The sequence below is a fragment of the Anopheles merus genome, chromosome 2R (assembly GCF_017562075.2).
Source record: "Anopheles merus strain MAF chromosome 2R, AmerM5.1, whole genome shotgun sequence".
In the NCBI taxonomy this organism is placed as follows: domain Eukaryota; kingdom Metazoa; phylum Arthropoda; class Insecta; order Diptera; family Culicidae; genus Anopheles; species Anopheles merus.
The window spans coordinates 44,761,825-44,781,863 of record NC_054082.1 but is presented as its reverse complement, the minus strand read 5'-3'; the positions used below and the strand labels follow the sequence as shown (position 1 = coordinate 44,781,863).

Below are 20,039 nucleotides of genomic sequence, written 5' to 3'. Positions count from 1 at the left end.
CGACATCAAGCAGCGCAAACAAACCAAATAACATAATACTTATATAAATACAGTAATATGTAATATTTACTGTCATACCTTCCCCTCCTGTGGATAAAGTGTGATTTTTTGGGAAACTTTTGTTTATTTAAATCATTGATGTTAACATAAAGCATTTTTATTGAAGTCGAACAGTTCCTAACCGTTTAAATAAATATAAACACAATAAACCCTTTCTGATGTCCTCCGACGGAATACTTAATAAAAAAAAACTGCTGTCTTTCAACAAATCAACTAAAAACTGGATTTCTTCTGAAAACACAACCTATCTCTAAACAAACTCTTTTTGTCAGTCATGCATAAAGCACAAAATAAAAGACCGGCTACTCTTTGGCTTTTTTTAATACGAAGATTGTCTTGTTTCCGTTGAAAACTGCTTTAATACTGACCGACCAATCGAAACGTGTTCCAACAAACGGCTTAAAATAACAAACATATGGACAGCAAAACAAAAAAAAAAGGACGGAAATCAACTTCCACCCATGCCATTCCGAAACTTAAATGATTCCGATATATTTTTGATCACTTTCCGTTCCGGTTGTTGAGTAGAAATGGCCAAGGTCTAGCTCAAAGAGTTGTCTTCTCGATACTTCAGGAGTCACCTATCAGAAACGCTTGACCGGGTTAGGCAACTTGTTTTTCTTTGTGACAGTGACAGAGTTATCACATGGAAATAGAAAAAGGGCTTCTGTTTGCCTTTACAATATCCATATATATCCATATACACATACGCTGATGTAGTGTTGCGAATGTAGACTGACACTTTGGCTGAAGCGTTGGGGAATGATGTTCCGCCATGCGAAAAATAAGATAGAATTTAATTTGCCTCGCTGTCTCTCCAGAAACGAATGCATTCGTATGCTTTCTATTATACTACAGTAGTCAGATGGTAGAAACTGTTTAAGGAATTCTAATATTGTAATTTCCCTTTTTAGATATATGTTTGGGATCATAAGATACGTTCAACCTAAAAAGATACTCTTGTGCAATTTGTTTAGAAGCAGTGTCAATTTTATTTTTATTTGGAAATAAATAATGAAATGCAAAATTGATGCAAATTGATAAATTAAATTGATAATAATTTGTATTTAGTTTAAATGAGTGGCTACATTCATTCATCAATAGATAAATTCAGTGGATGCAAAATGAAACGTGTGTTTGATAGGACACTGTTGTATTGAGCAACATATTTTTTACGATGCTTGTATGATATCTGTATTATGACTCAGCCGATGATTATGCATAAACTAAGGTGAGTGGTTACAATGAATTAGATTTTATTATAATACCTCACCCTGAAGGTATGTCCGTTTTTTTTTATTCGTGTGGAATATTCAAATCTCAAATGCTCTTTTCTTGAAACTCCTAAGAAACATGATATTGTTATTTGCCCGACAAAACTGGTCTCGGAAGAAAATACAAAGTTTATTGAGTTTTCAAAATTGAATCAGGTTTTCCATTGCTCACCTCGGTATGTGAAAGGCACATGAACGATTCCGAAATTACTATCTGTCATCATTGGATTTGAATTGGACTGCCTCGGGGAACAGTGAATACTCGCACTGCTGCTGTTAGCCGCTTTCTACCGCACGGTAATGTTCCAACAAATCTTTAGCTTCGTATCGTATGCGAAAACAAAAAAGTGCCTTACTCCGGGACACGATTCCCCGACGTACGGCAATACAATGCAGCAAATAGAATCAATTTTTCAAATTTATCCAAACCTAATCAACTAAGCTACCTTACAAGCAGTCCTGCTTTCTTCCCGATGTTGACTTCTGTGTGAGAGTGGCAAAGACACATTCATATGTGCGACCTGAGATATGTCTGGGGAAACTTCTGATGAAAAACAGAAAAGTTATATTTGCATTCTACCCACTGGGACACTGTAGATGATGCTGTCCAAGATGTGCGGATTAAAGCCAAAGAACAGTGGGGCGAAGCGAGAAGCAACACAACAATGAAGGGGTATTTTGTTGAACGAATTTGTAGTAAATTGAATCAACTTCCTTGTGCGCGGTGCAAAAAAGTTGATCCATTATGGTGCGTTCCCAGGCAGATCTGGATTGTACAATTTGTTTGCAGAACTTCGTTTCGTGCGCCGAGCAACCAACCGGTGTTGAGAAACCGACTGGCAGACTCCTGGACTGACAATTGTGTTCACAATGTAGGCGAAACCAGCTCCACAGAGAGTGGATTGTTTGTTTGAAAGAATTCATAACTCTAACTGTGTTACCTGTTGATTCACTGATATGGTTGGTAATATTTTTATTATTTTTTGGGTGACCTGTGAAACTGACAATATTTTAGAGCATCTGTATAGAGCAGTTCATCTTAACCAATGAAATTGATAACTTTTCTCATTCCAGATGGCAAGAAAGGAATTGTTGATTATTGGTAGTTATGGTAGGCATATCTTTGAATTACTAAAGAAAAATATGTTTCATGTAGATTGTAAGTAAATTTGTCATAGTTCGTAAATTAGAACAAGGCCATTGTGTCACGAGACTTGACTAGAATGATATGTCCTGTAATTGCTTAACATTTTCAAGCAATTACAGAACAGAGGAAAGTAAAACAGTCCCTTCGCTAATTGTGAACGATTCTTTGTACCCTGCGCTGCTACCATCATTCCAGAAAACGAGATAAACACATACATTTCAAAGGATTACTTTTGACTGCATAAGTCTTATACCACCGGCATTTTTTCTTCAGCAACAGTCTTGAATTCAAAAGAATAATATAACAATTATGTAGCACGGCATGCAACAGCTATACAAAGGTCAAACGCACCTGACTGTTTTATTGTACTGCAAAAGAATAGCATTTTGAACAAAGTCACGCTATAAGACGAAAGCGCCGGGTTCCTGTAATTGTACATACAAGATTTCAAACTGCAAGGCAGATGTTTCAGAATACCTGTCGTGATGATGTTTTGAGCTTTATGCATGCAAGTACATTCAAATTGGATGCAAAAGTCGTACCAAGCAGATGAAAAAATACAGTGAGACGTATTCTGGTACAACCGAGCCGGAAATTCTTTGTGAACAGCGTTTCCTGTTTTAATTAGAAGTAAATGGTAGCTTGCGCTGCAGAAACATCCAGCAGAACGGTCATGATGATTTGTATTGGCCTTCTTAGGCGTATAGTTGTTAATTTTAAAGAGAGAAAAGCATATGCATCCTTCGTCATACTGACTACCATTAAGTCACAAGAGTTCTGTTTCTGCAATCACCATTGACCGTATAAAATACAGCAAACTAAAGAAGATAGTAAAACGCAATTAAAAAAGCGTGGGACGAAAGAAAAGGCCAAAAGAACGTTGAAAAAGAATGTTATGAAAATAAGGCTTCATCCGGGTGCTTGAGTACGGTTATGTGGGCTATTTGTTTTATTGCAAGGACTTTACAATTGAATCAAATGCAGAAAAAGTGCAAGAGTAGAAACAGGACGAATGAGATCTTTTCTTCGAAGATGACGTGCAAAAAGCCTTAAAAAATCATAAATTCATATGGAGCAACATATGACTTCAAATTACTATAGATTTCAGCTTCTTTATGGTTTTTTTTATTTCGTTTTGGAGTTGAGATTTTTGCACTAATATTTGCAGGACATTGAAACAAGATCTTTGTTTGAGAAGTTGTTTTCTTATCAAACGATTGAGCATAGAAATGTGAAAAGCAGGAAGACGAGTTAGCTGAATGGGGTTGAAAACATAAAGTTTTTAGCTGTTTCTCTTCAAAATTTGTATATTTTATTAAAATAATTTCGTATTTAGTTTATGGAATTTAAATATTCAAGATGTGTTAAAATTATATAAGCACTGAAAATAATGCCAATTTGATAAAATGCTGTTTAGTTTTTGGAAACAATAACTTCCCACATCTTAATAACTCATTGAGTACGAGACAAATAAGCAGTACCAGAAGTAGTTCTTAGTTAATAAGCTTTTGATTGAATTGTTTGTTAAATTTAATTGTGTAATGTGTTTCTAACCAGCAATTAATTTCAAAGTTGAACTCGTTAACTTACGCTTACTATCAAAATTCATATTTGGTGCATCAGCATAAATATGACGTAACACACATCATGTCAATCAATGTGAGTAGGCGTGCTGTTGATAGTTGTCAGCAACGTTAAGAAAGCTTCACCGCAATAGCGACCCTGACACTCCCCATGCAGTAAGAAAAAACACTCAGCCCGTCCCATGCAATTTGTTCCATTTATTATTCTGATGTGTACAAGTGTGAGTGAGTAGTATATAATAGAAACAATCTTTTCCAGACGATTTCGTATAACAGTCTAACAAAAACCATTCATGTCACTTCCCGTTCGTGTGCAATAAAATGCCGCATGAGGTTGTATTATAACCCACGTTTACCTCTTCTTCCAGAGCATAGCACTGTGCAATCGTTCTTTTGCAGTATTTTAATGAACGGCAAATGCACACGACGTGCTAGACGGTAGTGAAGGCATGCATCGTTCACCGTAATGAATGTGATACATTTAAGAGCGCTCTGTTAGCGCTAGATAGTGTTGGAAGAAAACAAAAAAAAAAAACATTACGCAGGGGTTTAACGTATATAGTGCAGGAAACGTATATAGTGCAAATTCTGATGATTAGAATGATTATGACGCATTCCATCGGCCACCAGTGACAATTTTCATGTCAACCCCACGTACTATGATTATTAGTATGAGAATAGTATGGACGGTAACGGGGTTAAGTTTCTTCTGATGGAGGCATTTTATATTTCCCAAATTTGGAAACGATGAAATTCGGAAAAATGGTCCTGACGACCATGTACTGACTTGTTTGACTTGATTGGCGACTTATAGTAGTCATGTCGAGTGACAACAACCTTGGTAAAAAAGATTAATTAAGATTTGAACGAAACAGGTGATGAAATTACTAACTCAAAGTTTAGGAGTTGTCCTCACTCATTATATCTAATTGACAGTTGCCTTCCGCCGTATTGTATTTTCATTCCTTTGTAAAATAATGAATCTTTTTTTATTCAATACTTTTTTGAATTTTAAACATACGTATCAAACTGTTTTAAACCTTTTTGATATAATGTTATTGTGTTTCAGCAAAACCCGCTAATAAATCGCTAGTCGTTAATAAATTAATTGTTTTTTTTTGTAGCGTCATGGTATATTTGCGACCTACAATTGTTAAATAACATATGAAAAACTGGGCAAAAGAAAACACCTCTTGATATTCGCATCTGTTAAGCTCCTTGTAATTAACAAAATATGCTGCTGTTTCTTAAAACTGCCGGTCTCGTCGAAAAGTTGTCAACTCGTTTTAAATAATTACTAATAAGGTAATACATAAGTCACGGAAAGCCAAGCCCATTCTTGGTATAGGGAGGCCTTGACTCACAAGGATTGTTGTGTCAAGGAAGCAGAAGAGAAAGTTATTTTTTAAACGTTCAATTAAAGAAATCCTTTCTATATCCATGGTATTGTTATATCCATGGATATTGTTATTCTATATCCATGTATTAATAATTCTGGATTGTTGTTATGGTATGGCTCGTTTTTTTCTATGCAAAAACCAAAGCAAAAAAAGATATAATAAAGCCATTTTGATTTCAATTTACCTTACTTTTCCTCCGGTTGGTTTAAATTTATGAAACTTTTGGTTACATAGCCACATTGATTAAAGAGATTGATTAATGACAGCGATTAAGAAAAACATGACATTCAGCACTTTGTTGCAGTACTGGTAGCACTGGGAACTTGGCAATGGAAAACAGCAGGTGCTGGGTGTAGATTGTCGTTAAGAGCAGATGTGGCGAAACTTTGTAGAACAATAATGACAGGGTTAAACGAACGTTCGTGTATGTCATAGCGAGTAGCAAGCCTATAGAAACAACAAATGTGTGATATAAGTACATAAATATTAAGCTTTTCACATTGAACTCTGACCAAAAGAGTGTGATGAAAAACGTAGCAATAGCTATTTTCATGAATTACATAAAAAACGAATAATCTATAAAGTGTTCAATCAAAATGAATGCCGTATGGTTCAAACATATTAAATGGGTTGTGATGCGCTTAAAAACAGTTACCAAAGAATCAATACACGCGAGCTATATAACTTGATGGTTGCGTGTTGATTTTATCCATATAAGAAGTTAAGCTGTATTCGCACGCAATCCTCGTGTAATCGCGATCCCTTTGGAGTTTGTCAATATGCGGAAGTGTGACAAAGATGTTTTTATGTAGCAAAGTATGCAAGTGGCAGTAATTGAATGTCGTTAAAGACGCTATTGATGTCAATACATATCTGCAATGGGTAGGATCTTTCATGACTGGCAAAACATCTGCCTGGTACCTATAACAATAGTATGTTGAAATCAATCGAAAATGTTGGTCGAATAAAAATGATGACTTCCGTTAAATTTGATTGGCCAACATGCACAACAGCCATTTATTACCTTTTCACAATTTGTTTCTTTCTAAGAGACAGATTTTGATAGAGAACATTTGGCACTACCTTCAATTGATCACTAGAGTTTCTTTTAGATATATTATGTGAACTTTCAATATATGCTACAAAAATGACTTTAAAAACCTACCTTCATTGATGTCGATCAAGAGTAAAAATACAAGTAAATAAAAAAAGAAAATTATGTAACTCTGACAGATTTTCTTAGAAAACTTGTTTTTATTTAACTACAACCACATGGCACATTTACATTGATTTATTCATCATGGTGATTATGAGTAACTCTTACATTATAATTTGTTCTACCATTTGGTATGGCATAATTTAACAAATTCAGTTCGTTTTGCTAAAAGTTTACGCATTGGCATGTTTTTGTATTGAGTTTCTCTTAAATTTGTATGTATTTGTTGTTAGTTTTTCGTTCGATTTGTTTACGGCTAACTGTTTTTCTTTCGTATCGTATAGTAATTATTGAGCGTTTGAGTTTCTTTGCTGATATGCTGACTTGCTGATAAAATGTGGATTAATTAAAATTATTGTTCTTTTTCGACGAAAATATACAGCTAGCATCACAGGAAAATAATTTTATCGCCCAAAACAGTAGTGTAGATGCTAATCAATAAAAGCATTTTCTATTTTCACTTAAGGCTCTAGTCACTTAAGTAATTATAGCAAAATAATCCACATCAGCGTAGTTTTGACATGTAAATTTACACGGGAATATGTAAAGCGTTTGAGCTTATTATTAGTTATCATTTCACAAAAACAGCATGAATATTAATTTAATATATTGTTCATGAATAACCTTGGCAGACAGATAATATTACCGGTTTGTTTTTAAAAAAAGGAATGGTTTTCGAATTGCATTACATGGTTTGGATCGTAATGTATAATTATGTAGCAAGTTTCAGCTACCTTTCTATAATTATAATTAGTTGAATCAACTTTGCGCAGTCAACAACAAGAGTTTATTTTATTTCCTGTTTCTGAGACTCTCAGACACATACAATATCTTTTTTGCCGGAAGCATTAAACTACTGTAGACATTACACATTTTGTTGAAGTTTAATCTCAAAAACAATTTGGTCGGTTGTTTGACGCGTTTAATGTCATGTGATTTTACGATGCATAGCAATACAAGGTCGTCATTGTGAAATGCATTCTTTGAATGTAAATTATGTTTCTGCTCCGATGAAATTTTCATATTTTCATTGAATTGGTATTACATAGCATATGTTTTATTATTGCTTATTTTTATGCAATTTAGAATGAGTGCATTATCTTCCTATTTTGTGTTGTTAGTGATCCTATAGCACTTTCATTTAGTCCCTGTAGTCTAAAGATTTTACCCGATTTACTGGGATTTCCCATGGTTTTATAAATTGGTGCTCATTTTTTGTATATGTTTTCATAAGAGAACTAATCAATTAGTTTTTCCAAGCAAAAAAAAAACTTCAATAGAACAAAAATAAATCATTAAATAACCGAAGACACTAAAATGCAGTACAATACAACGGATGCCACTCTTGTACATGTTATTAAACATAGTGTGAAATAATTTTATAGCGTGTTTAATAATCACAAACTATATGGTGACTATTAGGGAGGATTACAGGACTCGTAGCATGAAATGTTAACAGGCAGCAAATAAAAACATTGCTTTAAAACATGCTTTTAAAAAAAACTATTAAAAACTTTCTCATTATGTTGGGACAGGAAATGGATCAATTATCCCTCTGAAGATAATCGGCCTAAAAAATTGCGATGAATCGAACAAAAAATAAGTCAGTTATGCAAACCAATAAAAGTTTAGTTGCCTGTATATTGTACACATAAAACCATTTCATGTTCTAATAAGTTTAGGGAAGTTCAGGGCGCTATTTCAAATTGAAACCTAACATTCAATGATTTAAGAGCTTCTACCATTCGACAAGCAGCGTATTCCAGTAAAGTTTTGGTTTTTTATTCCTAGGGAATTTCAAGATGGGGTTGAATCTAGCGTTAATTGAACTTTTTTTTAAACTCATCTTTTATAAAGCTACTACATGCCCAGCAGTGATAAGTTTTATGGTTTAGGTATACAAGTATAAGGCAAGCAAAAGCTGGTATAATTCCGGAGACTTTCACAATGAAAATAATATAAGTAATTGAAATAATAAATGAATAGAAATAATGGTATAGAAAATCAATAATGTGTGAATGAATCAAGCTTCAAAGAATATGAGAAAAGATGTTATTCAGACTTTCCTCATGAGTTTGGAATGGGGACTGCTTCATTTACCACTAGCGATATGTTGTCAAACATATTTGTTAGTTGTTAAATATATTCGTGAGCATACGAGCAGTGAATAATGCTGTTCAAATTAAATATGTTTTCGAAAACCCAGAAAACCATGTGTATGTGTATTTGAATAGTGGATCATATGATGCTTAAAATATTTCTCAAAACAGCATTGGCAGTGTGTGTAATTGTGTTTTTTTAACCAGGCATTTATTTTTTATGGTACGATAACGTATATTTTATTAAAATGGAATACCAATCCATATAAATTGATGATTTTTGTGCGACCACCTGGCTACGCTCTCTTTTGTCAGTTTGCTTGTATTGTTATAATCAGCTACATTTATGCTAGTACCTTACGTCGTAGTATTTACAAACATATTATTCTTACGATTGTAACACTATAATGCTTACTTTAAATCGATGGTTGTGATAAGCCTACAGTTGAAGAGATAGAGTTACTAAAATGCAACACATGCATGAACATAGCTATTCGTTAGTTTAACATTATTATTAAACAGTACTGTTCCCAAAACCACGCCCGTATTGAAGCCGAACGAATGGAACGTTGGAGGATAAAATAATGTTCAACCAACCGGTATGCCGCACGGCTTACATCTAGCTAATTGACAACTGATACAAAACTAAAGGATGCAGAAAACTATTTTCAGCTTTCAAAGAGCTACCTTTTGCAATGCCACTCCAAAGAATAAACCGAGAAATCTGTAAGTGTGACTATTCAGTCAGATGGTGAGAAGAGTCATAGGAAGCAAATTTATGTAGCAGATATGTTGACTGTAAAATTAGAAACTTCATGGATGGAACGACACATACAACGGACGTAAAAAAGTAATCCAAAATTTTGACTGATGGATGTACAGCGTTTTACTGAATGTTGTTCAGGAAAATTGTCACAATTAAATGCGGTTGTATCATGTATTGGTAGTACGGCGTCAAAGATAAAAAATCAATTGGTATAAAAATATCCTCCACAGATATACAGGAATAAGGTGGAATATGATGATATGATGATAAAAACCATAATAATTGATTCGACTTATTCATAATAGAATTAGCCAACATTAGCCATGTAAGAACATACCGAAGGCGTATTCAGATGCTATATTTTGTGTCGCGTTTGTTTGAAACACGTAGTTGTATGCCTTCAACCAAGCCTCGTAGAAAATTGCTGAAATTACCCATAAACACGGCATAACGAATTTGTGGTGGTCAGTTTTAAACAACCTCACAGCAACATAAACTGTGGAGTAAGAAACCACAGGAAAACTGCAGCAAAACAAATTTATTCAACGAGTAGCAAAATCTTTTGAAACCCTGCTTCCTGTGTTTTATCTTTATATTTTTTGTCAGCAGAGAAATTTGCATCCAGTGTTGGTCGTAAAAAGATCCAATACTCATATGCATGATGCCGATGATGATGATAGTGATGATAATGTAGGTCAGTTAGGGCTCCAAGAACAGTATTGCAAGCAAGCAACAGTATTCAAGCACATTTCCTAGTTTTGCAGATCTTGTTGTTTGTGTTGACGATGATTTCAATGATGAAATTAATACCGAACAAAGGATTACTGTCTTGAGGCCAGAAAACTCGTGTTTTTCTTTTTGAAACTTATTATTTTTGCTAGCGATACTTATAACAGGATCAATCCACAGCATTTAGCACTATTGGAACGTTTGTTTGCTGAGTAAATGAACATGCTTTGAGTACCAATGCACTTACACAGTGCATCTGAATCCACAATTAGAAGATATTAGAACAATAAGCATAACATTTAGCAGACTTTTTTCAGCAGTCAAAACGATAAAACTAAAAAAAGGAATGACGCAATTAATTTGATGGACGAAATATACCCAAAGAGGCTGTCAATGGAATAGAAGATAATAATGACACGAAAGGATCATCACAGGTGTTGCGTTATTTATTACGGTCAACCATAAACACCGCTAACATAAACGATTTTGATTGAAGCGTTTTGAGGTTTACATCATATTGCATTTTGCATTGGTTATTATGCAAAAAGAGACATTCAATGTAGTATGAGGTGTAGTGTAGTATAAAACGTCAAACCACGTAATAAAAGTAACGCACAAAAAAAAACCGCAAGTTCTGTAATGCTGTTGCTGTGGTTAACGTCCGCTTGAATTAAAACCTAAGTTTAAACGTTAAATAGTCTGTAACGGTTTGACTGAGGGGGAGTGTAAAAATGTGATTGTATGTGGATTAAAATGTGTATGATTTAATTTTGTAGAATAGATTAATGGTAATGGACAACCTAACTGTTCTCTCGGTCAAGTACACGGCCATGCTAGTCGTCAGTAAAAATCTCGTTTAGATATAGCAAATACATTCTCTTTGCGGATACAACAAAGCCTGTAATATATACCGATGAAAGTTAACCGCTGAATTAAAAAAAGGATGTTTGTTTTTATAGTCTTTACACTTTAAAAATTTCATTGAGAAAATATTTAATACCTTACATATTGTCAAACAAGCATTAATCCGACATTAAAGAAGCGTATCTCCGAATTCTGCCGGTATAGATACTCAACTGAACAGATGTGGTTTCAACGTTGCATACCTATTGACCTCATCAGTTACATGGATTGTTTAAGTTCAACTAATTTTTACATTTGCACTTTGCAAGCATCCAACAAACAACATCGACGTGAAAGGTGATGCCGCCAGAAACCGCACAGCCGACGAGACGGCCAAAATGAGTGTCTTCTCACGAGTACGCCGAGTTTGTTCTTTTCTCCACTGCTGCCACCAGTGCCACGATTGTCCTTGGCGCACGGTCGGTGTGGCTGAGTTGGTGGCTTCGAGATTTTCTCGCGTTACCTGCTCCAAGCAACGCCCGATCGAGTATAGATCGATTGAGCTCATTGGCATCCCGTTCACTTCGAGCGGGGAGATGCAGTAGTTCTTGGAGAGGAAGTCACCGGCGGGAGCCCCACTGTGTGAAAAGTAAGTACCGTTGGCGAGGGGGCTATCTAGGAGCGTGTGGATGTGACATCCACACGGGAAGTAGTTACTATTTACATGCAGTGCATCGATGCCTTCAAGCACGATCGAGCCACTTTCGGGAGTTTCGAGCAGATGGTTACCCTGAATCCGAAGCACCCTAATTCTATTGGCCGCAGTAATGTTGAGCTCCTGGATGGCGTCAATTTTGTTGTTGAGTATGTTGAGCAGCTCGACCTGCACGAGACCCTCAAAGGCCCCAGCTCGTATGATACCTAGATCAGATTCTTGCAGGGAGAGTAGTTTGACGTGTGTCAGGCCCCGGAATGTGTACGGTTCAAGGGAGGCGAGATCCATGAAAGAAAGCTTCAGATAGCCAACCGTTTCGAGTCCATAGAAAGCGTCCGGCTCGATCACACGTATACCCGACGGTAGGATGAGTCGATCGACGTTGCTAAGGCTGGAGAATGCGTTCGTCTCGATTGTTACGGTTGGGTTGTCGGCGAGATGTATCTGTCGAATGTTGACGGCCCCAGCAAATGCGTACCCTTCGATGCGTAGGATTTTGTTGTGCGACAGCTGTATTTGCGAGACGTTCTGTAGCCCGGCAAAAGCAAATGATGCAACTGTTGCCAGAGGGGTGTGTTGAATCGAGAGATCTCGCAGCCGCGGTAAACCACGGAAAGCAAATGGTTTAATAGTGGTGATGTTATTGCCGTCGAGTGACAGCTTTCGTAGCGCTCATAACCCTCCGAAAGCATCACTTTTGATGATTGGGAAGTAGTTTTTGGTGAGTGATAGCTGTTCCACCGTAACTGGAATGGCTTTTAGTGGTATCTCACGCAGCGCGCCGGTGTTGCACATCACCTAGAGGAAAGGTTGGAAAGAAAAGTTTGAGAAAAAATGAAAGAAAATAAATTAGGAATGTCGTTAGTGAGAAAGATTGACGTGCTCAAAAACTGTTGTTGAAAAAAGTGTTATTTGAATGTTGGTGATGGAATTGACGTTGCTGCATAACTATCTGGTTATAAAGATGGTTTTGTGTATGGATTGTTAGGTTTTTTTGAAATATATTTTACTAACACTTTACTCAACATTTGATTGCCACATGGCAGTTGCATAATTATTACAATCTTATTCATCGACGCCCTTGTTTTATTATTGATTTCTCAAACATCTACTCGATAGAAAATTGCAACAACAGTTTATTTTTCGCAAAATCTCAATCCTATGTGAATTCACCACTGACGCAGATGTGTCACCATCATTATGGTTATTAATTAGTTTAAGTGGAATCGGTTAGCCCTGCAATTGTGATTGATAGGATATATCATTTTACTAGCCAGAAGTTGTGTACGGAGAATATAAGCAAAGGTGAAAATCTGGATTTTGAAGATGGATGAATATTATGTGAACATAAGATTATTTCAGTTCATAGCGCATTTTGGCATTCGAACAGAGCTTTCGTTATTGTTATTTTTATATTACCCTGCAATTTGTCAACTGATGAATAAAGCGTCTGATGGAGTGAAGAAATAGTTGGGGCTGCTGTCCAACATATGAGGCATTAGTCCCACTTCTACACACGCACACAAAAACACAAAGTCCTCGACATGTGACATAAAAACCCATTGACTCACACTATTAATGTCCATATTCGACGGCATAACCAGCATTTCTGGGATTAAATAAGTGAATCAACTTTCTAATTATGACATTCGGGAGGATATGGAATGTCAAGAGACAAAGACATGGGTCAACCTATCTCCATTTGGGTGTATCCTTTCGTATGAAAAAAAAGTGAAAGGATAGTCATATAGGAACGGAAACATTGCATGAAAGGGCTAAAGATTAGACCTGTAACAGTTATATTATAGATATATAATATGAAGGGTACTTGTAAGAGAAAAAACACGAAAAAGATTGAAAGGCAGTATAGAATTAGAACATCACTCCCAAAGACAGAATAGAAAATGCAGGATCACCAATTGCAGCCAAAATGAGGGAAACAATCGTTTCGGAGTAGGGCTTGGTTAAGAAAAGCATACACATTAACATATGAAGTTAACACCACCTGTTCTACGTTTTGTTCAGCCCGGATACATACTGAATTTTATTTTACATTTCGTTTTACTTTCCACCGACCTCACTTCTTGAGTTCGCTTCTGGTCTGATTTTATTTACAGTCAAAGTTTTACGAGCTAATCAATGGTGAAGGTGGAGGTAAAATAGATAAAAAAGATTGTTTAAAGGTTTATATAATCAGATCCAATCTATCCTTATAATACTAAAAAAATAGCTCAAAGTTACCTGTGTTTGTGAGAGACAGATACACTCCACGGGACAACAGTGTGCCAGAAGATTTCTGTCGTAGAAGAATCGCCATAGTATTGCTAGGATTACCACCGATCGCCAGGATGTACTCATCTCCTCGGTCACCTTATTGTTCTCGCCTTGGGTAGAATGGTGATGCAACAGCTTCAGAACACTTTGAAAACGTTGAATGACTTGTAATTCTCTTCTACTAATTGACTACATTCACAATGTTACACAACTGCTCCAATCACTAATTTCGTATGTTTCGGCATAATTTATTTATTCGATCACCATAATGTCACTTATATAACAATGGATGATGGAGATGAAACTTTTCCACAAAGTCAAATCGTAGCTGAAATGAAACAGTAAAAACAAAAAAGTTAATACAATACCTTAGAAAGACGGTATGACTTTCACAAAAAAAAGGAAATATAAAACAATGGAGACGCCTGGTGGCTTGTTCACGTCCTAGGAAATCAAAGAATACGTTTGATTATCGGCTCGCCTATACAATTGTTGAGTTGGGATGTTAGCAAAATTCGTGATTGAGCTATTCTTTGGAATAAAACTGTAATCAATTCTGGTGGTCATCGTTAAACTGCAATGAATGGTAAATAAACAGCCCGCGCCGTTCGAGTGCCATTTGTTCGTACGACCTGTTTCATCGATGGTCTTGTCAAGGTGAGATTATTTTGGAGAGGCTCTTATCGTGCATAATTGAATAACAAAAGCACACTTCGGAGATTTATGGAACGAAGTTCGACCTCGTAAAGCTGTTGCTTGAAGCGCGTGGTAGTTTTATCGTTAACGTAAGCTGACAATACGCACCATTGACGGATGAAGCTTGTAACGCAACAGGATTGTTCCGAAAACTTCATTGTAGAAGAAATGACAATAAAAATGAGGCATGCGGGGCGATAAAACACGTTTGTTATAGTAATTTTGTTATATAAAACACGTAATGTATAGTTTTATTTGCTAACTGGAGTAATAATGTTTGTAGTTTACAGACCATGAGCATCAGACAAATATTTTCGAATAGTTTAAATGTAGCCTTCTAAAGAAGTGGAAATGTAGTGGTAGATTTCTTCGATCACCATATAGTTATCATGGTACTCTTTGTAGTGGTATATTATTTTCTCTTTAAAACCATGTTCATTCGCCAAAATAAAATAAATTGCAAATGATCAGTAAGAAAAAAAGTATGTAAATGGATGCCAGTTAATGCTAAAGTATTATTTTTGTTGGGTTGTTTGTTTGTAACGAAATGGCATTTAGTGTGAATTATGCTTAAGGAAATAATCGGTAAATTGCGTGCTATTTATTGATCGTAAAGTTTTCCTTATGATACTGCATAAGAACAAAACCACCGGAATAGAAGCGAGAGTATTTCTTTATCGTCTGAGGTCTGTAGTTTACATATACCGTCATTTACAGTCTACAAAAGTTCAAGCAACTGGCATAACATGAAAGGTAAAGTGGTGTATCGCATAATAATGGTGCATTTTGCAGCGCTTATTGTAAACTTACTAATACAAATTGGACACAATATATGTAAAACAAGAACGAGCTGCAAAACCACTATCCTCCTTTAGGTTAGCAGTCCGATAGTAACTAAACAAAACCAGCCACAACGGAGGCGAGCCACGCAAAAAACGCCAAACTGTACAATGCTCTCTGGCAGCTACACTGGAGGGATTAAACGTAACATCTATCAGATGGAAACTCAAATGGTGCGGGATTCTACAATACATTGTTCTTCAAGCATGTACAGGTAAAGCAACATGTTCCAGTAGTGTCTTCAAGAAAAATGGGGTGAGGAAAAAGTAATGTACTTTATGGCAATGGCAGGTCCGCCACTGTTTACCGACATTCTTGGGTGAGCTACATGACCATCAGCTGCATCATGATAATCATTGCAATAGTAGTGTTAAGGAAGGGTTTCGGTATTGCTGGGCAATAATAGCTTGAACATCACCATGCAGTGCTCATATAATGGTACATACATACGAGAAATTTATTATATTTACTAGCATTTGAACGCCGTATCGGGTAGTGAAGCAGTCTCACCATACCACTGCGTAGGATGTCTAGTTTGACTGCAGCTACCTTGAAGTGCGCCTTTTCCACAGTGGAAGATTGTGTTCCACGAAAGATGTTGCTCTATTCAACATTTGCCATTAATAGTTGTCAGGAAAGTGGCTAAGTAATGTTTAAGTTATTTGCGGTTTACGTGTAGCAGTCAGTAAAAACTAACAGAAAATGCCTGAATGTAAATGGTTTATCTGCATAGAATTTCAACTACCACAGGTAAGGGATCTCTTGTCCAGAGACAATTAAACGATGCAACAATTGTAGTAGAGCATGGTCATTTCCACAAGCATAACATATAGGTAAATCCCGCCTATGCAGGAGTGTTAGTAAGTGGAAAAAGTTTCTCTTTAAAATTAACGTAGTTTTGTACTGCTGCGACGGCTCTGCCGTTGTTGTTTTTTCTGATATTGCCAGCCAACTGTTCAGTACTGGGCTACTCTAACATTTGTGTAAAGTTGGCTGGTCGGTACTTTCACCTGTCCTTTTAGGTTCCGTTTTTTGTGGATGTGCTTTGTGATGGTACATTGCAGAGCTCTGAGAATAGGTTTTATATCTGATTACTGGACGTAAGGAGCGATTAGTTTCATTGTTCCTACAAACAAGGATATTCTTTTCTTCGATGCATTACGGTCGTGTTGTGGAAAATGTTGTGTAGAAAACTGAAATTTGTTTGATATTAAATCCTTATTGAGTTAAACTGGAACTCGACTGGAATCTTAATCAGGATAGAATAAGCCTTATAATGTGGTAATTTGGTTTATTTCATTAAATCGAAATATTTGGAGGATCAATACGAAACGAAAAAAAAAATTAAACGACTTTTGGCTTATTTTATAACCATTATTGAGCATTGCAATTGTAAGTGTTGAATCATACCAAAGTTATGTATTTACTCCTCTAGTGTAGCAGTGTAATATGTTGACATTTATTGAGTGGCATTAATCATCACTTAAAGCACTGATTTTTGTCCAGCATGATAATGACAAAACGTTATGCTCGAAAATCAAAAGTGAAAAATTAAGCCACCGCTCACGAAACTATGGGAAAAGATTTAGTTGCAATTGCAACTGAAATCATGATGGCATGACAATCTGGTTTCAGTAAATTTAAGAAAATAAAAAAATAATACAATGTGTTTAAGTTTTCATACTAAAAGACAATGTTCTTTCTAGAAATTCTATTAGAGCATATATAAGTCAGGGATTGTAGAATCGTTGAGCACATGTACTACCCACTGTGTGATATTGTGCTTCGTATAATGAAACTACGCAGCTTAGCATTTCATATTTTATAGCTAACATAAATCATTTAATGCTTTTCTTGAAATCATGTACAGTAGAAAATAGCTTGGTAACATCCAGCACACTGTCGCTTGGGGCATTTTAATTCTCAACAGGCAGACAAACACTGGTTTTAAAATATGTCCTTTTACCAGGTATTCATTTTCAACATTCTCCCATAGGAAATGCTTCGGAAAAGGAAGACTTGAGAAAGAGGCAACAAGAGTAAAGCTGATGAGTAAGTTTATTAACCACCTTGGACGCGAGTAACAGATGTGTGCGATTTTCGTTAAAATTGTGGTCGGGAAATAAATTTCCCTCATACAGATACGCTTAGAATAAATTGGCCAGGCAAAGAACTAACACTTGTGTTTTGTGCACACATCTAAAGTTTCTATCAAGCCCAACTGTCATGCTAGCACAAAATTATGTTTATTTAATCATTTCACTTATTTACGAAAATATCACCAAGAATGTAGAATAAAAAAAAAAAACAAAAGGTGGGTGGTTGAAAGATTTGAGGTCTATGATAAGCACGTCTAGCATGGGTAAAATAATGTCATGCTAGGGAAGGCCACAAAAAAGTGAGAATGCGCTGCAAGGTGGGAAAATACTATCCAACCGAGTGACGTTAGTCATAATAAGTTTAAAAACGATGCGGTGCGCCACTGTCATTCGCAACATAACTTCCCCATTTCACTTTCATTCGGTATTTCCACCGGAATGATACCGGAAGCAGAAGGTAGCTCTTGGGAAAGCAATGGCAGGAAATAAGCGTGTGGAAAAGGAAAGACAACGAAATCTTGTGATGTTGCGTTTGAAATCCCCAAGTGGCTGCCAACTTGCTGGAAGGCATGAAAGGCGCACGCGAAATGGGGTTTTAGCGCCCTGGGTAAAGCAACTACGTGTCAGCCGCAGGCTTTACCTCGAGTTTAGGATCAAAATGTTGTTGTTGCAGAGACTATCACTGGTCCCACCATCGAGTAGGAAGTGTGCAGGAGCTAACCCGTCAAACTGGGTAAAAGGAGAACGACCTGAAAGATTGCGGCATTAACTTACGGTTAACGAGACAATGCCTTCATCGTGGAATACAAGGCTTTATGATGCATATTTTGTAAGCAGTGTACTCCAAAAAAGGGCGAATACTTGTTTATTGATATATTTTATGTTTCATTATGTACGGTAGACGATTAAACATACTGAACAAATCATGATGTCGATTTTATATTAAATTTTCTTATCACAATTGATTATCTCATAACAATCTCATATCATAACATCTCATAACAAAACTGATAATACTTCATTTTGCTTTATTAAAATACAAACTTTCCTCAAGTGCTTAAGATTTAGTTTCTTACTTATTCCTTTTCTTGCATAGCCATTTGGTCTTTATAACGTATTAACTGTATGTTAATGATACTGCTAGAAGCTCACATATTGCAATGGCAATTTCTTACAAAAAATCTACTCGTGTTTTATACCATCATCCACATCATCAAGTCCCATGACGGGACAAGTTCATGCTCCCCAAAGAGGTGGAAAACTTCTCTATCCTCTTGAAAAACGTGTGAAACTCGTTGAAGCTAAAGCAAATGTAGTGTAGTAGATGATGGGAAAATGATGTGATAATTAGTTGAATAAATTTTACCGAAATGATACAAGACACCGCCAGACTGCAAATTAGGAGCTCCCGTTGGTACGAGACCAACCGGTAATAGCGTAACAAGATCGGTTATCTTGTTTCGTTTCTTTCATTCGAACAAAAAGCCTTCTCTTGGCCTTTTCTTCTAGAAAGCAGGTAAGCATACTGCAGCTGTATTTATTGCAGCTTTGCTATGTGCGACAGATGCTGACAGGCACGCAACTGTTAAGATTGACTGAACTAGACATCTTTGTACATCGTTTTCATGCATGGCACGAAAGGATAATGTGATGTGGTGAAATAGGTTATGTTGTACTCGTGGGCGCCAGTTGTAATGTTGTTGGTAGTTTATAGTTTTGAATTTATAGGTAGGTAGGTAGTTTTGAATTTATTATTACTGTCATCCCCAACAGGTTCTCAAGCAATCATTATTTCTGGATTGGAGAAGGAGTTTGAAGCATCAAACTAAAAAAAAAAACAAATTTTAACCATTCAATGAATGGCCTGTTTTCAATGTCCTGTTTAAATTTGTTATAGATAGCCGCAGGACCAAACAACATAATTGATCTGGAAGGAATAAACTAAGAAAGCAAATTATCGAAAAGTTTTTATATAAATCTCCTAGAAGACTAACTACTAAGTTTTTGGTGCAGTTATGCGTCGCAATCAATTATCTTTCTCATGGCGACAGCACAAACTCCGCTCGCTGAAATCAGTTTGGCGATCGCTACCAAATAAGTTATTGTCTTTTTTTTCATGTTAGCACGAATAGTTTTCTTTTTATTTATTATTCAGAAAGAACGACTTCGGCCGTATTGCTTAATAGTTTTCTTTTTATTTGAATTACATTCGTTGACAAATGTTGTTTATTGATTCGATTTGGTTATAAAATTTAATCAAAACAATTTGTTCATTGGTTTATTTTATTTGATAAATGT

The 20,039-nt window shown here is 36.0% G+C and overlaps 1 pseudogene; it reads right to left on the bottom strand.

Annotated features, from left to right (window-relative positions):
- Positions 1-6,912: 6,912 nt before the first annotated feature.
- On the bottom strand, positions 6,913-14,428 carry LOC121590149 (annotated as a pseudogene).
- Positions 14,429-20,039: the final 5,611 nt, after the last annotated feature.